Source organism: Magallana gigas, chromosome 2, assembly GCF_963853765.1.
Source record: "Magallana gigas chromosome 2, xbMagGiga1.1, whole genome shotgun sequence".
Classification (NCBI taxonomy): Eukaryota; Metazoa; Mollusca; class Bivalvia; order Ostreida; family Ostreidae; genus Magallana; species Magallana gigas.
In genome coordinates this window covers 30,647,778-30,665,842 of record NC_088854.1, presented here as the reverse complement: position 1 = coordinate 30,665,842, position 18,065 = coordinate 30,647,778, and the positions used below count along the sequence as shown (strand labels likewise).

The 18,065-nt window shown below is 32.9% G+C and overlaps 1 long non-coding RNA gene across 5 annotated transcripts; it reads left to right on the top strand.

The window, feature by feature from the left end:
• Positions 1-3,927: 3,927 nt before the first annotated feature.
• LOC105348617 (uncharacterized) lies at positions 3,928-13,387 on the top strand. Of its 5 annotated transcripts, none has more exons than XR_010710990.1 (4): positions 3,928-3,949; positions 10,163-10,250; positions 10,690-10,840; positions 13,161-13,387. It is a non-coding gene; the product is annotated as an uncharacterized lncRNA (long non-coding RNA). The 5 variants fall into 5 exon arrangements; XR_010710986.1 differs by lacking the exon at positions 3,928-3,949 and adding an exon at positions 4,641-4,825; XR_010710987.1 differs by lacking the exon at positions 3,928-3,949 and adding an exon at positions 5,422-5,720.
• Positions 13,388-18,065: the final 4,678 nt, after the last annotated feature.

The window sequence follows — 18,065 nt, the reverse complement described above, 5'->3', positions numbered from 1 at the left end:
AATGGATGTATAGGTGTTAATGCATATAATGTTTTAAAATTATTTTCTTTACTCCCACACACCTGAAAGGAAAACTGAATTAATGATTTTGTAGACCAGATCGTTAAGTTTTTCGCCAAAATTATAGGTTTCATAGTTCTTTTTGAAATATTTCAGGCAGGGAGGTGGTCGTCTTTACAAAGTTATAATTTTTCTACTCGAGAAAAATTTAATTTTTAAATTTAGATTTAAATTTAAATTTCTACTCCCGAAAAATTAAATCCATATATGAGACTCCTCGACAAGTTTGTGTATGGGTTATATGCTACTCAGGTGACCGTTAAGGCCTATTTGCCTCTTGTTAAAAATTGTATTGGATTGATGTGCCTATTTGCACGAATTTTTAATTGGATGTGTTTACAGAGAGTAACGCCCCTTTATCTAATTATTTGTTAAAGTGCATAGGTAGAATTGTCAAGTATTGTGGATGACTTGGACACGTGACCTTGTGTACTTTTATTTTCATTTGCTATATTGGAATGTCTCATGTTCGAAAACAATTTGTTTTAAAATGAAATAGTTATTAGATTGTGCGCGATTCATGTAAAAAGAATAAAAGGTCGTCACATAATTTGATGGCGTGACAAATGAAATATTTAATTAGAAATGCATACAACGGAGGCGAAAGCTGAAGTTGAATAGACAAAACATTAAAGCTTCCGGAGAAGTAACAAATATTTATCTTGTGTAAGGTAGTATTTGAATGTTGTCTTTTATCGTCCTCTAAACATTCTTCATGCTTCCGTATTTTGATATGTAGCTGTAAGAATCTCAGACAATATAACGGGAGCATGAAAGATCGAATTACAAACTAATGTGAGAGTTAATTCAGATAAGTGATATGTAAATGCACCAGGTGGATTTTACACCGTTTGAAATACGTCAACTTGATACAATTTAAAACATCATTTTGTCTATGCTGAGCTGGGATTAGTTCTTTGCATAAAGATAGCCTCTGCGAAAAACCTCCTTAAAGCTGACATGAATTCATAAATACGCATTATTTCCCTTTTATCCCCGACTACCGCCATATTAGTTGTCGATTTCTATTGTTCTGCTCATCGCTACACACCCCCTATATAAGGCCGAGAGCACTATTCATGCTTCGCCGCATTCAGGAATTTCATACACCCGAACACGTTACCTTGGACGAAAAGACTTGTAAAAGCGCGTTTTGAACAAAAATAATATGACAACCACTGCACTGGCAAGATATATTCAATAAACGACGAAACAAGACAGACTGAAATCCAGGCGCAGATACATGTACTTCGAAAATTCCTCGATAATTGTAGACCGTTTTCCTGTGTATATTATAACATCGCACATGCGCGAACCACACACTGTGGCAGATCGAGCAATGTCAATTATCGCATGGATTTTAGAAATGGGGCGTTTTTGTAGGAACGGATGGAAACGTTGTTACTTTCTTGGATTTACTATCATTTAGCTACTGTGTTGGATGTAGTGTCGCCGGGGTTTTCAAGAAGATGCAGACGTTATGCACTCTGTATGAACGACACACGTGTTCGATATGCATGCGAAGTAAGGCAGCATGTCTGTGCAAAATAATACGGATACCTTGGACATCCTTTCAAAGAATAAATATATTTTGTATTTCATTGATTGTTGTTTTCTTTATTCATTATTTATTACTACAATGTGTAGTTCATGCATTTAGAAGTCCGTGCAACGCGAATGCCTCGATCGGAAAGCAACCGACCGTAACTTTCTCAACCGGTATATATACCCCAGTGGCAGTAGAGGAGCGATCGAAACTAATATGGCGACCAAATGCTTTTATGAATTCATGTCAGCTTTAAGAAGAATAATATCCTGATCAGTTTCAAAGAAGGGCTAGTGTCTTCTGTGTAGAAAGCCATCGTTAAGCGAGATGCTAAGGATACATGAATGAAATAACTAAAGGACCTTGTAACCAAGAGGCCCATGGACCATATCGCACTCCAGAACATCATTTCTTGTGTACTGATTTGATATTTCTAAAGTTTTGATGTACAGATTTTTGAAAATTGTACACCAAAGAAGCTTACCTTTAGAACAGTAAATCATAAGTTTCAAAAGTTAATCATATATATTTTATGTTCACAATTATTTCTTCGTTTGTACATTTTATCCTTACAAGAGAGGAGGAGGGGAGGTGGTGGTGGTGGTTAATTTTGCACCTCGTAGTGAAAATTGATTTAAGCGGCAAGTTGTAAGGGTTTTAGCTTCTGGAAGTTTGATCCCGATAGAATTTATAACCTAAAGTTAATAGATACAATAAATCAGAACTCAGCGATTTGAAAAAATGAAACAACTAGTCAGCGAAAAAGGTTTGTATACCTATGAAAACATTTTAGGAACATAAAGTTTTATTTATATTTCTACATTGACCTTTTACCCTCTTTTGGTGTCTCAATATTAAAGTACTGGGTAATGGGTTGAACGAATTTACAAAGTGCGGAGACCTATATGTTTGCATCGTAATGTCACATATTGTAGCATCAATTTGACGTTCTTAAGTAAAAGATCATAAAAAGGACTGCGAACGATAACATTGTCTAGCCGCCTAACTTGTCATATTTCTAAATTGTGGGCAGTTGAATAAAAATGAACACTATGTAAAAACATCACATATATATCTGTACAAAGAAAACAAAAAATTACAGTAAAATGACAATGTTCATTTTAGTGGGCCATTTTAGGCCCATATCATATATAGTCCTTTAATTTGATATAAATCAATTAGGGTTTGATCATCACGGCTTTGTGATTATTTCCTTTTTATTAACAAATTCATGGGGACGCTAGTTCAAGTTTTGTTAAATGTGGTCTACAGGACTTTTTTTTTAAATTAGATTTTTATAAATTAAAATTAAATTAATATAATTATAAATCTGAAGGACTTAGACACAATCTTATATTTAAATGTTATTTCTGATTTTTTATACATAAAATGGTTTGCTTGCACATGATTGACCAAAATTTGAATATTAAATTTCAAGTTATAAGAGATGCAGATGAAAAATGCTATTGTTATGTCTTATATTTGTTTACAAATGTAAAGTATGGATTCACCATTTCGAATGACTGGTGGAATACAAAAGATTCAATGTGTTTATAAATAATATTATCAACCAAAAAAAGCAACATTAATTCATATAAAACACATATGTAAACATTAACAAGACTCAAGTTTTGTTTACAAAACAAAGAATTTATTAAACTTTGTATCTTGCTTGAAATTCAAAATTTTACAAAGCGTCACAAATACCAATATTAAGAATTCTAAACATTAAAAATGGAAAATAAGATTCAAAATTTTGAGATTTACTCTCTTTAATATCACAAAATTGATGACATTAAAGTCTATCCAATATTCCTCACCCAATTTTAGAAAAGGGCATACAGGTACAATTTTATTCTAGTTAGATTGTCGGCGTGTTGGTCGATCCCGTTGTTGCTGGCCCTTTTTATATTAGGGTAACAATGCCAGGTCAAGGACACAACTTTTGACATGCGTCTTGTCTACCAATAATCAATGCTATTTTATATTAAACACCATTGACTGAAATCAACCGTAAGACTTATGCCCCTATTTATCTTGGATTAAAGGTTATGTACAATGTAGATAAACATTGCAGATTCAGTTTTTAGAACGTCACTGTTTGTCTGCTAAGCACTTCAAAAAATGTAAACGGTGCCATATGCTGTTTTTTTTTAATACATGGGGGTGTAAGATTCCAACACAATTATGGTGTTCGCCTTAAGAAATACATGTAGTTCACAATAAGAATTACATCATTCGATAAAACAAATCCTTAAACTGGGACTAAGAAATAGGCCAAGGTAAAATACGTAACGTACATTTATCTTCCAAAAAGGTAACAGAATGATCCATTAAGGTCAGGTACGTTCGTAATGTTTCTTCCAAATAGGTAACAAAATGATCAATCACAATTAGTTTTTTCACAATTTAATTACCTTTATGCGAATTATTTAAAGGGAAAAAAAACACATTTGGGACAAGGGCTTTTTTTTTCTTCGATAAAATTTCCTCTAATATAACACAAGGAATATCGCTTAAAATTGTACAACCATTCATTAAACTGCAATCTTTATCGTTTTCTAAAGAATATAGCAGCGGAAAATTAGTCTTGATTATCAACAGTAACAAATAATTATACGTTATTAGAAGAATTAAATAATTGTCAGGGCTTAAAAATCGCATGATATAGTCTGAACAGCTTTTTCAGTAAAAAAAAAAATGATTGACCTTGAGATACTCGATAGCTCAAGGTGAAAGTATTGGTAGCTTCTTAAGATCATCCAGCAATGTTTAAAGTCTACTGTCAAAGGGTATTTGAGTTACGGAAATATGAAAGTAGAGAAAAATGTTTTTAAAATATATGTCCCCCCTTTGAAGGGGAAACTTTAGTGGTTTCCCGCACGATTTTCAACCACATTACGTGCATGTTATCTTAATAAAGGTACAAATATGCCTAGTGTCCTTTGTGTTACACCAGAGCACTTTTTATCAGAGTATGTGTCCTCTCTTAAAACAAACATTTCTTGCCTTCAATAAATCAAAGTTCTCTTAGTTCGTCGGCGCTTGTAACATTCCCTTGTTATTATTGAGAAACCAGGTAAAGACTACGCAGAATCTTGTTTTGGAACTCCTTGGGCCGTCCAGTAATTAATCATGTCACAAGGGCTTTAAATAGTATAATTAAAGCAGGAAATCATTACAGATTAAACAGTAAAAAAGTATTTCCTTCAGACAAAGGTAAGACTCTTTTTTCTGAACACAACACTTGTTTTGCAATAATATTACTAAATATGAAATAAAACTCGCTTAAATTATCTTTTGTAACAAAAAAAATGAAAATTTTTCGCAAGGTACACTGCTTTCAGAATTGAATTCCCTTTGAAATTTTTTCAATAAGGTAGTGAACTCTAAATATTCTTTTAATGAAGATTAATTCATATATTTTTTTTTCAATTAATGATTAAATTGAGAAACCAGGGATGGTTAGATCATATATTTCACAATATAGGCACAAAATGAAAATAGTTTTATACAGAATGAAGAATCGATAAGAAAAATATCGGTGTATAATGAAACGGGTTTCTTTTTCAAAGTAATACGCAGCAGCGTCGCTTCCAAACCGAAAATAAAACGAGTGTAAGTCGTTGCTGTTATGAGAAGCCGAAATAGCAGAAAACGACATTGCTCCCAAAAGGAAGAGTTAATGTCACGTTGGTTCAAACCACATGGGTCAGCAATTAACAACGAAGGAATAACATTTCTGCACAAGACGTGGTGACATGCTCGAACACATTGGTAAAAGAAGAGTTACATATGAGACATGTCTTGAAGCGTCTACTTTGTGACAACTTTGTCATGGATATTTCTAGAAATTGTTCAGAGAGCAGAGCCAACGATGGGCTTTCCTCCGTTTATGACGTTTAACGGGATGGATTCGGGATCGAAGTGCATCCGTTGACGTCTGGAACTAAAACAATATTCAAGCACAGAGACTTTCTGATAGTTTTCCATTCCGATTTTGGGTGGAAATATCCGTCGTCTAGTTAGAGTAGGGGATGATTCAGGAGACTGTATTTTAAATGGATAAAGAACATGTCCGGAATGAAACTATTGCTTACAAACCGGAGTAGAGGTATGAAAAAAGCCTCACAAAAGCGACAAACGAATTGATGTTTTCGATTTTCAGAGGAGATTGTAAGAAGACCGAGTAAGGACTCGCACATATCAGATCTGGTTTGTTTCGGAAGCGTCATGAATGTAGAAAGTGTTAATATTTTGAGATCCTTTTGCCTCAAGTCACACCATACCTTTGATATAAACAGGACAGAGGGGAGGATAAATTTTGTGTAGAATTTAGGAATTTTTCTTGGATTTTGATGCTTGGATATATTTATTGCCAAGTATGCTGCCTTATCTTTTCTACATGCGTTTGCTGTTCTTTCGCTAGGGCCTAGTTTTGAAGGTAACAGAATACCTACGTATTGTACGTTTTTGCATACTATTGAGATCATACAATTTTATAATTATTTTAAATTGCAATGGTTTGATGGAATGAAAATGGCGTTATTTTACTGATAACGATGTTTCGTAAAGAAACGTACGGTGGCGTGAAAAATTAATATGTGTTATTTGTTGGGACGAATTAGCATAATGGGTATGTTCGGATGAATAAGAATTTCTTCGAACGAATTAGCAATTTGTTGGGACGGATAAGTTATATTGTTTGGATGAATTAGAACTTGTTCGAACAAATAAGCTATTTGTCCGGACGGACAAGTTTTTGTTCGGACGAATTAGGATTTGTTCGAAAGAGTGAGCTATTTGTCTGGACGGATATGTATTTGTTCGGACGTATTAGGATGAGTTCGGACGATCGAGTTAAAATTTGTTCGAACGAAAAAGCTATTCGACCGGATAAGTTTATTTTGGGACGTAGATTTGTTCAAAAGAATTAGAATTTGTTAGGATGGATAAGTTATTTGTTTGAACGAATTAGGATTCGTCGGTTGAAATTATTATTGTATTGTACTCTTTTCTTATTAATCAAAATTCTGCTTTTTACAACTACTTAAATGAACCTGTTGCACAGTAGGGTTGTCATAAAGAGAAGCAGTTAGATCGTGGTGTTGAGGTGGTGCAGACCTATTTGGACAGCAAAATATTTTGATTATATTTGAGTAAAATATCATTTCAAAGGACAATTTAACTATTTTTTCACTGGATATAGAAAAGCAATAAATCAATTATGAATTTAGTCTTACAAATACCATTCTGTGAGATGTTTTTAAATTCAAATTGGATCTAATAGAAAGATAATCAGAGCCACCATCCCTGGAAGCTGTTTAATTATCATTAACTTTTTATATTAAAAAAATATCATTATGTTTCATTCTGATAAAAGTTTGTATAACAATAGTCTACATCAAGAATAACATCGTTCTAAGGATCTTAGTGATTTGTTACAACGAATGTTCTCGAATAATCCGGTTGTTCCAAAATTCTTCTCTGACCAAAACTTAACAATATTATGCAACACGTCAATCTATCTAGCCTTAAGGCTTTTCAACTTTAAAAGTTTGTGTTCTGTTATTCCGTTAACACAACTCAAGAATGTTTTATCGGGCAAAAAATTCATATATTTTAAAAAAAGTCGTTAAAATATCTCTCCCTGATTTTTTAACACTTATGAAGTTATGAGAGAAATTTTCTTTAGTGGCGGCATGTTGCATTATGATAGTATAAAAAACAAGTTAATGGAACATATCTCGTTAAACAAAGAGAGTTTTTTTTACCTGTTCGTCATAGTTTCTTGGCTTCACTTTTCCAAAAGCCAATGTAAACGCCTCGGATTTTCTAACAATTCCTAGTAAATTGCACAGGTGTTTGAATGATTATGTGAAATACAATTTGCATCGGTTTTATGATAATGTAGTTTTGTTATATATTTACTTCCGAGGACACCATTAAGGTGGCTCGACACACCAATGCATTATTTGATGGATCGATGAAGAATTCTCTTTGAGAAATGATTATTAAAAAATGACACCTATATCGGCCTCTGATTATTTTATATGATTTTTTTTGTATTTTTTTATAGAAACCGGAAACATCGTTTTAGCTGCGAACAAGATATATTAGAGCTAAAAATTTGTTATCAATTAATGCACAATACAATTATCTATAAATACATATCAAAACCGGCCAGACAAACTTTGAAATATTTTTGTAAAAAAAATATTTATGAAAAAGAAAAAAAAAACTGTAGATATTTTTTAAATCTATGGATAAAAACTGCAGATAAACTGTTACTCGCATTTAACAATTGCTGTACAATCATATTTTAACAAGAAATTGAAACCAAATAGTGAAATTAAAGTATATATGAAAATTTTAAAATCGAACCGATCCCGATTGTAATTAAACTGATCCCGAACGAAATCACATAAAGTTAGAATGAATCAGAATTTTGCAAAAATTTCAGGTTGTTTAGCTGTAAAATGGTTTCGTCATTTACTAACTTTATAATTCATATCAATTACTTAGAAAAAAACTGCAGTTTATTTGTAAAATTTCAATTTTAAAATAATTCTGATCGGGATCAGGTTTTTTTCAATCGGGATCGGTTCAAATTTGATAAATAGCAATTTTTCCAAAATTTCGCAATTTCATTTCAATTTCTTTGTAAAATATCATTGTTTAGTAAATAGTTTATGTGACTATATGTTATTTTTAAAATTTTATCCATAGATTAAAAAGATATTAAAGAATTACAATTTTGATTTTCAGAAATATTTTTTTAATTAAAAAATTAAACACTTGACCAAACGATCTTTGGCATGAATTTATTTATAATTATATTACACATTAATTGACAACAAGTTTCAAGCTCTAATATATTCTGTTTGTCTGCAAAACAGTTTTTCCTATTTCACTGAAAAAATACAAAAAAATTCGTATAAAATAACTGAAAGCCGATATTGATCTCTGTTTTGTGGAATCATGTTTCAAAAAAGATTCTCTATCGATCCATAAGATAAAATTTTGGTGTGGAGGAACCTTAATCAATATGGAAGGGAAGTATTGCCAAAAGTCTATGTATCTTGATTTTTTTCTTATTCTGCTAACCTCTTTATTCTTCAAAACATTTAAACATGTTTGGCACATTATTGTTTTCATTTCAATGCTTTGATCTTTATTCTTTATGTTGGGCTTAATTCTATATTGAAATACAAATGTAAGTCTATTTTTCCCGCGTGAATTCTCACATCTTTCTTTCATATTCTTTACTACGTTACGTATATTGATTACGCAAACCATAAATCGCTTTCAATGAAGACGAATACAATTTATGTCAAGATGTTTCGCTCCAAAAGACATTACACGTCGAAACATTTTGCTTTGAGATGTTTTTGCGATGATAAAAAAAAAACATTTCGGGGGGGGGGGGGGGTGTTGGATGGGCTAAATTTTGCGCCTTTTTGTTTCTTATTGCAGCCTTTAAGGTCGGTGTTTGCGATTTTTTCTTGACTTAACCCCTTGTATTTATGTCATAAATTGGGCTGTACATGCTTAATGCATGACTTATTGTCATTTTCTAATCACATTTCTTTCCTGTATATTTTTATGTGGGTGGGGGATGGGGAAAGAGGTTAGGCACAGTCCTTTCTAAAAGTAACCGAGACATTATCCTGTTCAAAGCCCAACAACGCAATTAAAAAGAAGAACGATATTCGTTTCCTCATATGATATTTCATTGCGGATCTAAAGGATATTTAGAACCCCTACCCTCTGGAAAGTTCGCCCCCAAGACTACTCGCCCTCAGTCAAGAAAACTCGCTCCCAATGAAAAAGATATATTTTATTGACATATAGTGTTAATTTTTCGATGATTTTTGAAAATTTTAACAGGAAGTCAAATATTAAATTTCTAAATTTTATTGTTAAATATATCATAGGATTCTGGAAAACTTTATAAACCAATAAAGCAATTTTAAAAAAAATCAACCCCTCTGACAACAGTATTATACATGTATGTATCCCCCCTCCCCCCCCCCCCCCTTTCCATTTACTTTCCGTCTAATTCTCGTCGTCGACATCTTCGCACATTCGCTTAGATCATAAAAATCTGACATTACTATGTCTTAAGAAAAACCATATATATATACAATACTCTTAAAATCCACCTTCAAAAAAAAATTAACAATTCAAAATCCAAATCATTTTGTAACGCAATATTTAAAGATGAATAATTCCTTAAAGAAAAGTATCTTTTGAATTCCATTATATACTTAATTTTCCTGTAATATGCATATCATTTTCACTTTTGGCACGGTAACAATGTAATTCTTCATACAACACAACCATAGTCTGTATCATCTTTAGTAACATTTTGCGTAGATTTTGATCCGATTTTATCTTAACACAAACTGAAATCAAACTCGGAGTTTTGCTGTTTTGATAGTATATCATTGTTTTGATAAATATAAGTGAAGGACTCTTATTGGTCTGTAATGGGGTTTATTTAAATACTTACAAATTAACATCATAATTGATAAATGGACTGTTTTCTTTTAGAATTCTATAAAGAATGAAGCTTCTTTTTATACCTGTAGCTGCTTTCCTTGCAACATTTATTTGTGGAGTTTTCACACAGTCCACAAAGGTACTTTTCTGTTGTTACATTTTAGATGAATTTGTTCTTTCGTTCACTGAAATCTTATTTTAAAAGAACCTTATCTTGTAAAACGTATGTCACAAGAGCACATCTCTCTAATAAATTATTAGGTTAAGGCTATAATTTTCTGAATTTTTATACATTCTGTGTAATGTTACAAACTACGTAGTGTAATAATTATATAAAAATTAATGTTAAAACAATAATGCACATTCTTTATGAGCAATTAACAATGGGCAATAATCAATGAGAAAATATCTGAATGAGAGTTTTTTTTGTATTAATAAAAGGAAGTCTTTTACTGACTGATGAACAATAAATGGACAAACTATTAATGCAACATTTAATGATTTATTTACTAATATTGCTAATGAATTTTTTGGGACAAAATAGTGATTATAGAATAATTACATGTTTATTTTACAAGCATTTCCCAAACGACACCATTCGAGTTCGTCTGTTGATATACTCTGGACGAAAGGATCCGACTTGGAGTGTCTCTCCGGTCAGCAGACTCTATCGAAACATTTCTTATCTGATGCAAAGGCCAACACCATCACCCCAAAATTCCTTTCCAAGTAAGGAGAAATTTGCATTTTGTGAATATTTAGTAATTGTGGATTCTTAAAATAAAGGAGGTGGCATTCATTTTGTTGATAACATTACAATCTATAATACGTCACACAGTAAAATATAACGATTCTATCATTATATTGTACATGAGACATTGGTTTGATGTCATGGATGAGTACACGATACCTTTTTTGACGTCATTTGCAAGCGTGGAAAATATCGGGCTAAACGGGTGTAGGGGATTTTTGTTGCAAGCATTTCTTACAAATAGTAACATATAATATTCAACAATTTTACTTGAAGCAATATGAGCTGCAATTTTTGTATAAATATTGTAAGTTACCATTTCAGTGATGAAATAAATTATGGTTGATAAACTTCTGTAGTGAAGATTTTGTGAGACAAGACATTTAGACTTGAACAGAAGCAAATTTACACAGTCGGCATTATATACGAAAGTTAGGTAGCAATTCCTAGAAAAAGTAACGATTTGTTTCAAACTTCTTAATTATAAATATTTAGTTACATGCATTAGTATCATAAAATAGCACATTTCCACAGCAAAATATTTAAAGGGACTTGGACACGATTTGACTTTAAAATTTAAAAATTTTTTTTTTACATTTTTAATGTTTATACTGATAAATATAGAAGTTTTTTATGCTATGTCAAAATTTGAAAGTCAAGTATCAAGCTATAAGCAAGATACAGAGTTCATAACTCTTTGTTTTGTAAACAAAGCTCGAATATTGTCATTTTTGGGAGTTGATTTTAATCAACTCTCCTATACAGTTACTCAGACAAACCGAAATTGAAACAGTGTTTGGACCTCAGCACAAATCATTGCTGCTGACAAGACTTAGTTCTTGAAAATAGTTGATAAATTCGATGTAATTTATGCTAAGGCATTGTTTTTCAAGAAACTTATTTATAAATACCTTGAAAATAGTCAGATTTTAAATGGAACGAACAATTTAAATATCTTTGTAGTCGTATGTATTCCTACGCCAGATATAGTCTCGTTCAACTCGACGCTTGATTGTCTCCGTAAATCTTTGCAGGAGATTTGCAGTGTCAGCCGAGCGTTTCGTTGAACTAGACTAGAGTTCAATATTGCTTGGATCCATACAACTTTCGAGAAATATTTCTATTACTGATACATAGTTTGATTAAATTAATTTTATCTTTAGATATTATTTAACATGATTCATCTGGGGGTTTCTTGGCATTTATGTCGAAAAAGTCCAAAAATCCATATTTTTTTTATAAAAATGTGCGTAATTCAAATTAGAAACTACATGTACTTGCCATGCAAAAAAACATATCATTGATTTTAAAATAAATCAACATCGACAAAATCAACTCCCGTCAGTTCTTCAGTACTTTGATTACATATGTGTTGTATTGATGTGTGTTTCAATCAAATGTATCTCTTTTTTTTTGAAGATAATAGTATTTATGAATATAATGAGTTAGTTTGAATCGTTTTTACTTGTCATTTTGTCTAAGAAATGGTAATTCTCTACATTACATTTTTTGTAAAACAACTATAAGACTCGAGCTTTGTTTACATAACAATCAATTCTTATCTCTGTATCTCGCTTGTAACTTGACTTTAACATTCAATATTTTGGTCAATCATTTAAAATACACCAGTAAACCATTTTATATAATTTATAAAAAATAAAAATAAATTTTTTGATCGCAAATCGTGTCCAAGTCCCTTTAATAGCTGAAAATACCGGTTTTCAGACTAATAAAAAAAACCAACAGACATGAAAGCAAAACGACCAGACTAGGGACGCACAAAAATAATGATCAGGTGGCTTTTTGGGATGATATTAAATAATTATCAATTCATTATTGTTCGTTTATTTGCTGTTTCATAATCAAAATTCCACGATGCGGGTCATTTTACAACGAGCTAGGTCTTTATTCAATACTTTTGGTTTCAATACTCAACCTTAAAAAAATGACCCCGATTCAATTTTTAACCCCGGGTCAAAATTCTTCGTTACACCGGAATTTATTTACACATCTAGACATTTGACCTTAATTTTCAGTCAAGGTTATTGATTATGTATAGATACAATGTATATATCGCTGATGTTACATAAGTCTACGGTCTTATTCCAAATCAGGAATGAACATTGGTATTTGACCTTGATTACATACAGTTTTACATCGCTGATGTAACATAAGGTTACGGCCTTATCCTAAACTAGGAATTAACATAAAAAAATTTTCTTTCGCCATCACGAGATATGCATGTGATAAACACAATTGATTGCGGTTCAATACGTAAAACTTTGGTTACTTTTTAAGGACTTGGCTACAATGGATTTGATGTAGCGATGCCAGGTGTACCCACGAGAACAATTCCAGCAAGATCTAACCCTGTTCTGGAGTCGATGCTGTTGTACTCTGGAAGGCAATACATAGATGAATCCACGTACAGATACGTTCTTAGTGATATTCACAGATAAACTGGCACAAGCACTGTCTGCTTTGTATATTACTTTAGAAGAATATTAAAAGATGCAGTACATCCACGATGGTTTTTTTTTCTCGACCAAATATGTGGAACTTTATGACCAACGTACAGAATGAGCCGGCTCTGCTCATGCAGACTGTTTGTATATATGTAAATACATGTATGTTTATTTGCCTTAGACTTGTACAATTCATACGGTCTTCAGAAAATAAATGGTTGAATGAATGAAGAACAGACTTAGTTCCCATTCCCCTACCATGAAGAGAAGACCCAATATTAAATGGACTTTTACCAACTACATGTAGATCTATCTTCTTCACAAACTTTGACTTCCCATTTTTACTTTTCACTTGATGAAATACAAAATTCAAAAAATTGTGATGGCCTGAAAAACGTCAGGATTCTAAAGTAGCTAGAGCTAGTGCGAGTATAGCTTCTTTTAGTACCTATAATATTAAATTTGTACTGAAGGAACAATTTTAAAGGTTTTAACACTGGGCTGTTTATGTTTCGGAGATTGATCAGATAGGACTAAGGTCCACTAAGACTAAAGTCTGTCCCAAGTTATTGCTTCCATCACTTTTTGATAATTGTTAATAAAAATGCACATACATGTGAAAGAAGTACAGTTGAAATCGATGAAATGGAAAATATCCAAGATATCTTCATCGACAAACTTATCCCTTTCCACTCATAAAAGTTTATAGGAACGAAAACAATTTTCTTACGGATATTTATAATGGGAAATGTTTACATCTTTTCTCCATTCGGAAGTACTCGGGACACATCGCGCAATTTTTAAACGTTATCATCCGGGCTTCTTCATGGCTGGCGCAATGCAAAACCCCCGTAGACTTTATTTTGGATATGTATTGAACCCTGAAGGTGTAGAGGAGGCGTTTCAAAACAGATAATCTAGACATTTTTCATATTTGTGGATGAATGAAGTTTGAGCACACAGGTATTTATTATTATCGAAATATCAGGCGAAAAGTGGTGGAAGCAAAATTTAAAACTCGGGACAGAGTATAGTTTAGACCATGATACTCAACAATTAATACTATTTGATTTTAAGGTGGAATGTCCTTCTGATAAGAGAGATAACTTCTGTAAAAATAATAACACTTTGTTCAATATGTTAACTCACAAATATTGAGGCATGTAACAACAAGGGAGATGGTGCTGGGTCCCAATTTATGTTAGAAGGCGATACACTTATTTAAATTCAAAAATAGAAAAAGAAAATTTGAACGGAACAAACTGAACCCCAGACTTCGGGGCCACCAACGCTGAGATTTTCTCAAATCTGAGATTTCTAAAAAAAAATTGAGTTTTTCTCACCAAACTGTGCCACAAAATATATTTTTTCTCAAACTCAGACTTGTCTTTGAGTTTTTTCTCAAATTTGAGATTTTTCTCAAACGTGCGTGCCACCAATGTTTTTTCTGACTCAAATGAGAAAAAAATTTGAGATTTCTCAGAAAATCTTGAGATTGGTACATAGTGACCTCAAATAAAATCTCACGCGAATTCACTTATCCAAAATGGCCGTCAGAGGACGTCTGCAACGTCAACGTCGCCGTCGCAATAGAGTTCCGAGACGTTTTAACGATCGTTCCAATCCCCTAGAGACCCTCAATGAGGCTGAGGTATTCGAAAGGTATCGATTTGTCCCAGAAACTATTATGTTCCTTGTGAGTTTAATGAAAGACCGGTTAACATACCACAGCTATCGTAACAACCCTCTTACCCCTCTGTATCAAGTTTTAGTAGCGCTACGCTATTTCGCTACGGGGTCATTTTATAATACCATTGGGGACAGGCTGTTAGTAGCCAAGAATTCTGCAGGGAGAGCCGTACGTCAGGTGACCGACCTTCTCTGTCATCATGTCAAGGAATTTATTCGTCTGCCTGGCAGAGATGAGATTTTGGCATCAAAAACAACTTTCATAAACTTGCAGGTAAATATATGTCTGCATTTTGTTGACCTTCACCCAATAAATAATGAATCCTGATCCCGATCACACATAGACCTGCATAATTTGCAAATGTTTTACCGGTATATAACGGTACTTCTTTACTTACAGTACACATTTGTATAACCCTGCTCATACAAAAAAAATATTCAATAAAAAACTCTACATACAACAGCATTAGGCCTACATAATTATGCATGGCTGAAGCAAATAAAAGTTTTATCAATGCATGCGCGGATCTAGAGTTTTATCTACATTATCAAAAGGTGCCCCATACCACCTGAAATTCACATGAAGTGCACCATAAATAAGCCTCTGACCCCCATGGTAAACAAGCTTATCCCTATGACCCCAATGGGAAAAAATTTATGGATCCGCGCATGTAGTAGGCCTATAAGAACAATAGTGGTGGATCAAACGACTTGTCAAAATTTACCGTGTTTCTTAAATATTCGTGTTTTTAATTAATGAACTCAAATGTTTCTTAATTAAAATTATCGGTATCACAAGGCCAGATAGAAAGATCTAAAGAAAGTACAAAATTGAGGACCCCCCCCCCCCCCCCCATGTTTATGCTCATGCATGCAATTTAATAATAATATTTTATCACAGGATTCCCGGGTGTTATTGGTTGTTTAGATGGAACAATGATAAAAATTGTATCCCCGTCAGAAAATGAAGCAGATTATTTATGCCGTAAAGGCTTTTATGCGCTCAATGTACAGGTAAATAAACAATTAAAATTTTGAAAGATAATCCATTTGTTGTTCCATGTATTTTTTAAAAAGTATTTAAACAGCAAGTCAACTTGAACATCTTTTTTCCCCATGTTTTAGATATACCCTTCTAAAATATATATATAAACATTTTCAGATGACATGTGATCCTCCGTTTATAGTGTTAAATGTCGTTGCAAAGTGGCCAGGAAGTGTGCACGATGCTCGGATTTTCAGGGAATCCAACTTATGGAAGAAGGCATGTGGAAATTCTGTACCAAGATGTCCTGTATTTTTTAATTCTTGATACACTGTGTGTGAGATATTTCACGAAGTACAAGCTAAAATTTCAATGAGTAATAGCGTGGACCCTGAGGTCCACGCAGAAAATATATAAGCGAGGTTAAACCGGATGCTATGGGGAAAATTCAGCCTGCGCATGAGCTAGTCTGGTGCCTGTGCGTAATGGGTTGCTTAGGGAACCAGGCTAGCACATGAATCGGGATCAGGATTCTATGCTATATGCACACATAAGTTCAAAGGCGCTGTAATTGTAGAGTTGTCGTTAAACAGTACAGAAACAAAGAATTCCTTTTAAAGAAATGATCGGCATGTGATATGAATTGTCAGTATTATAAAATAAGTCAATGTTATGCCAAACTACAACAGGCATCAAATACAAAATTTGCCATGTTTTGTTGTTTTCCGAAAACTTGCCGATTAAGAATTTTTAAGCATTTTTAAAGTATGATTGAATAATTATGTGACTGTATATAATAGATGACTGAATAATTCTGTCACTGTATAAAAGTCAAAATCTCAATAAAATTACATCAAAATATGAAATTAATTTACACAAAGCTGTCACTGCATAGTTAACAAAGTAGTGCAATGCGTAATGTTTGCGGAAATAGTAGAATTCGCCGAATGCCTGATACTATACATGCAGTCTTCATTAATGAAGATCATAATTATTTTAGAGGTATGAACCTAAACTCCGAGATGAAAAGTCAGGGATATGCATATATAATACAACGTACAAATTTAGTGGTTAAAAGTAGGCGGCTAGAGTCGGAGGAATCTCAGATAATCATAAGACTTTCATGTTCTCGTTGGAAACACATGCATATGGTCCACGTATTGCAGTCCTTTTTTAAAGAACAGCAACTTGTTATTTTAAATATATTGATAAACAGGGCATCTATCGGGCTTTCTACTAGGAGATTCTGGATACGGCCTGAAACCATATCTCTTGACCCCGTACATAGCGGAAGATTCTCCTGGAAACAGACGCTATAATGAAGCTCATTGTAGAACAAGGTTACCTTTTGCATAATGTGTTCTGCCTCAAAACCAAAGAGACAGAGAAACAAACTTTGTAAATAAATTGAAAACTTACAAAAATCAATTTCACAACTGTTTTTTTCTAAACTCAGCCACAATGCTTGAGTATGTAATTAAATTATTGCTACCTCTATAAGGCACATACATGTAGTATTAAATGTGTAATCATGTATAGTGGAATATGATAGTAAAGCAATATTACATTTCACTTTAAAAATCTTATTTATTGCTGGATGTAAGTTCTTCAATAACATTTCAGAGTCACGATTGAGCAAACATTTGGAATTTTGAAAAAGAGATTTTATGCCCTCCACTGTGGCCTTCGGACCAAGCCAGAAAGAGCGTGCCGAATAGTGACGGCCTGTGCTATTCTGCACAATATAGGGATTCAACGGAGGGACATTCTGAAAGAGACAAACTTGACGAATGCAGTTGATGTGGCCGTGGACGTCCACGTTAGATGACGCTGTAGGACGCACCGTGAGGGACCATGTGAGAGATACATACTTCTCATGAGTACGTTTCTATGCACAGTTAACATCTTAGAATTTTAATGATAAAATTACAGTTTACAATTTACTACTTTATGTACCAGTACCTTATGCATATTACTAACATGGTGAATTGATTAATGAATAATTATAATAATAATGAATATCAGGGTATTTCACCGACTATAAATAAATACAACAATTGGTGC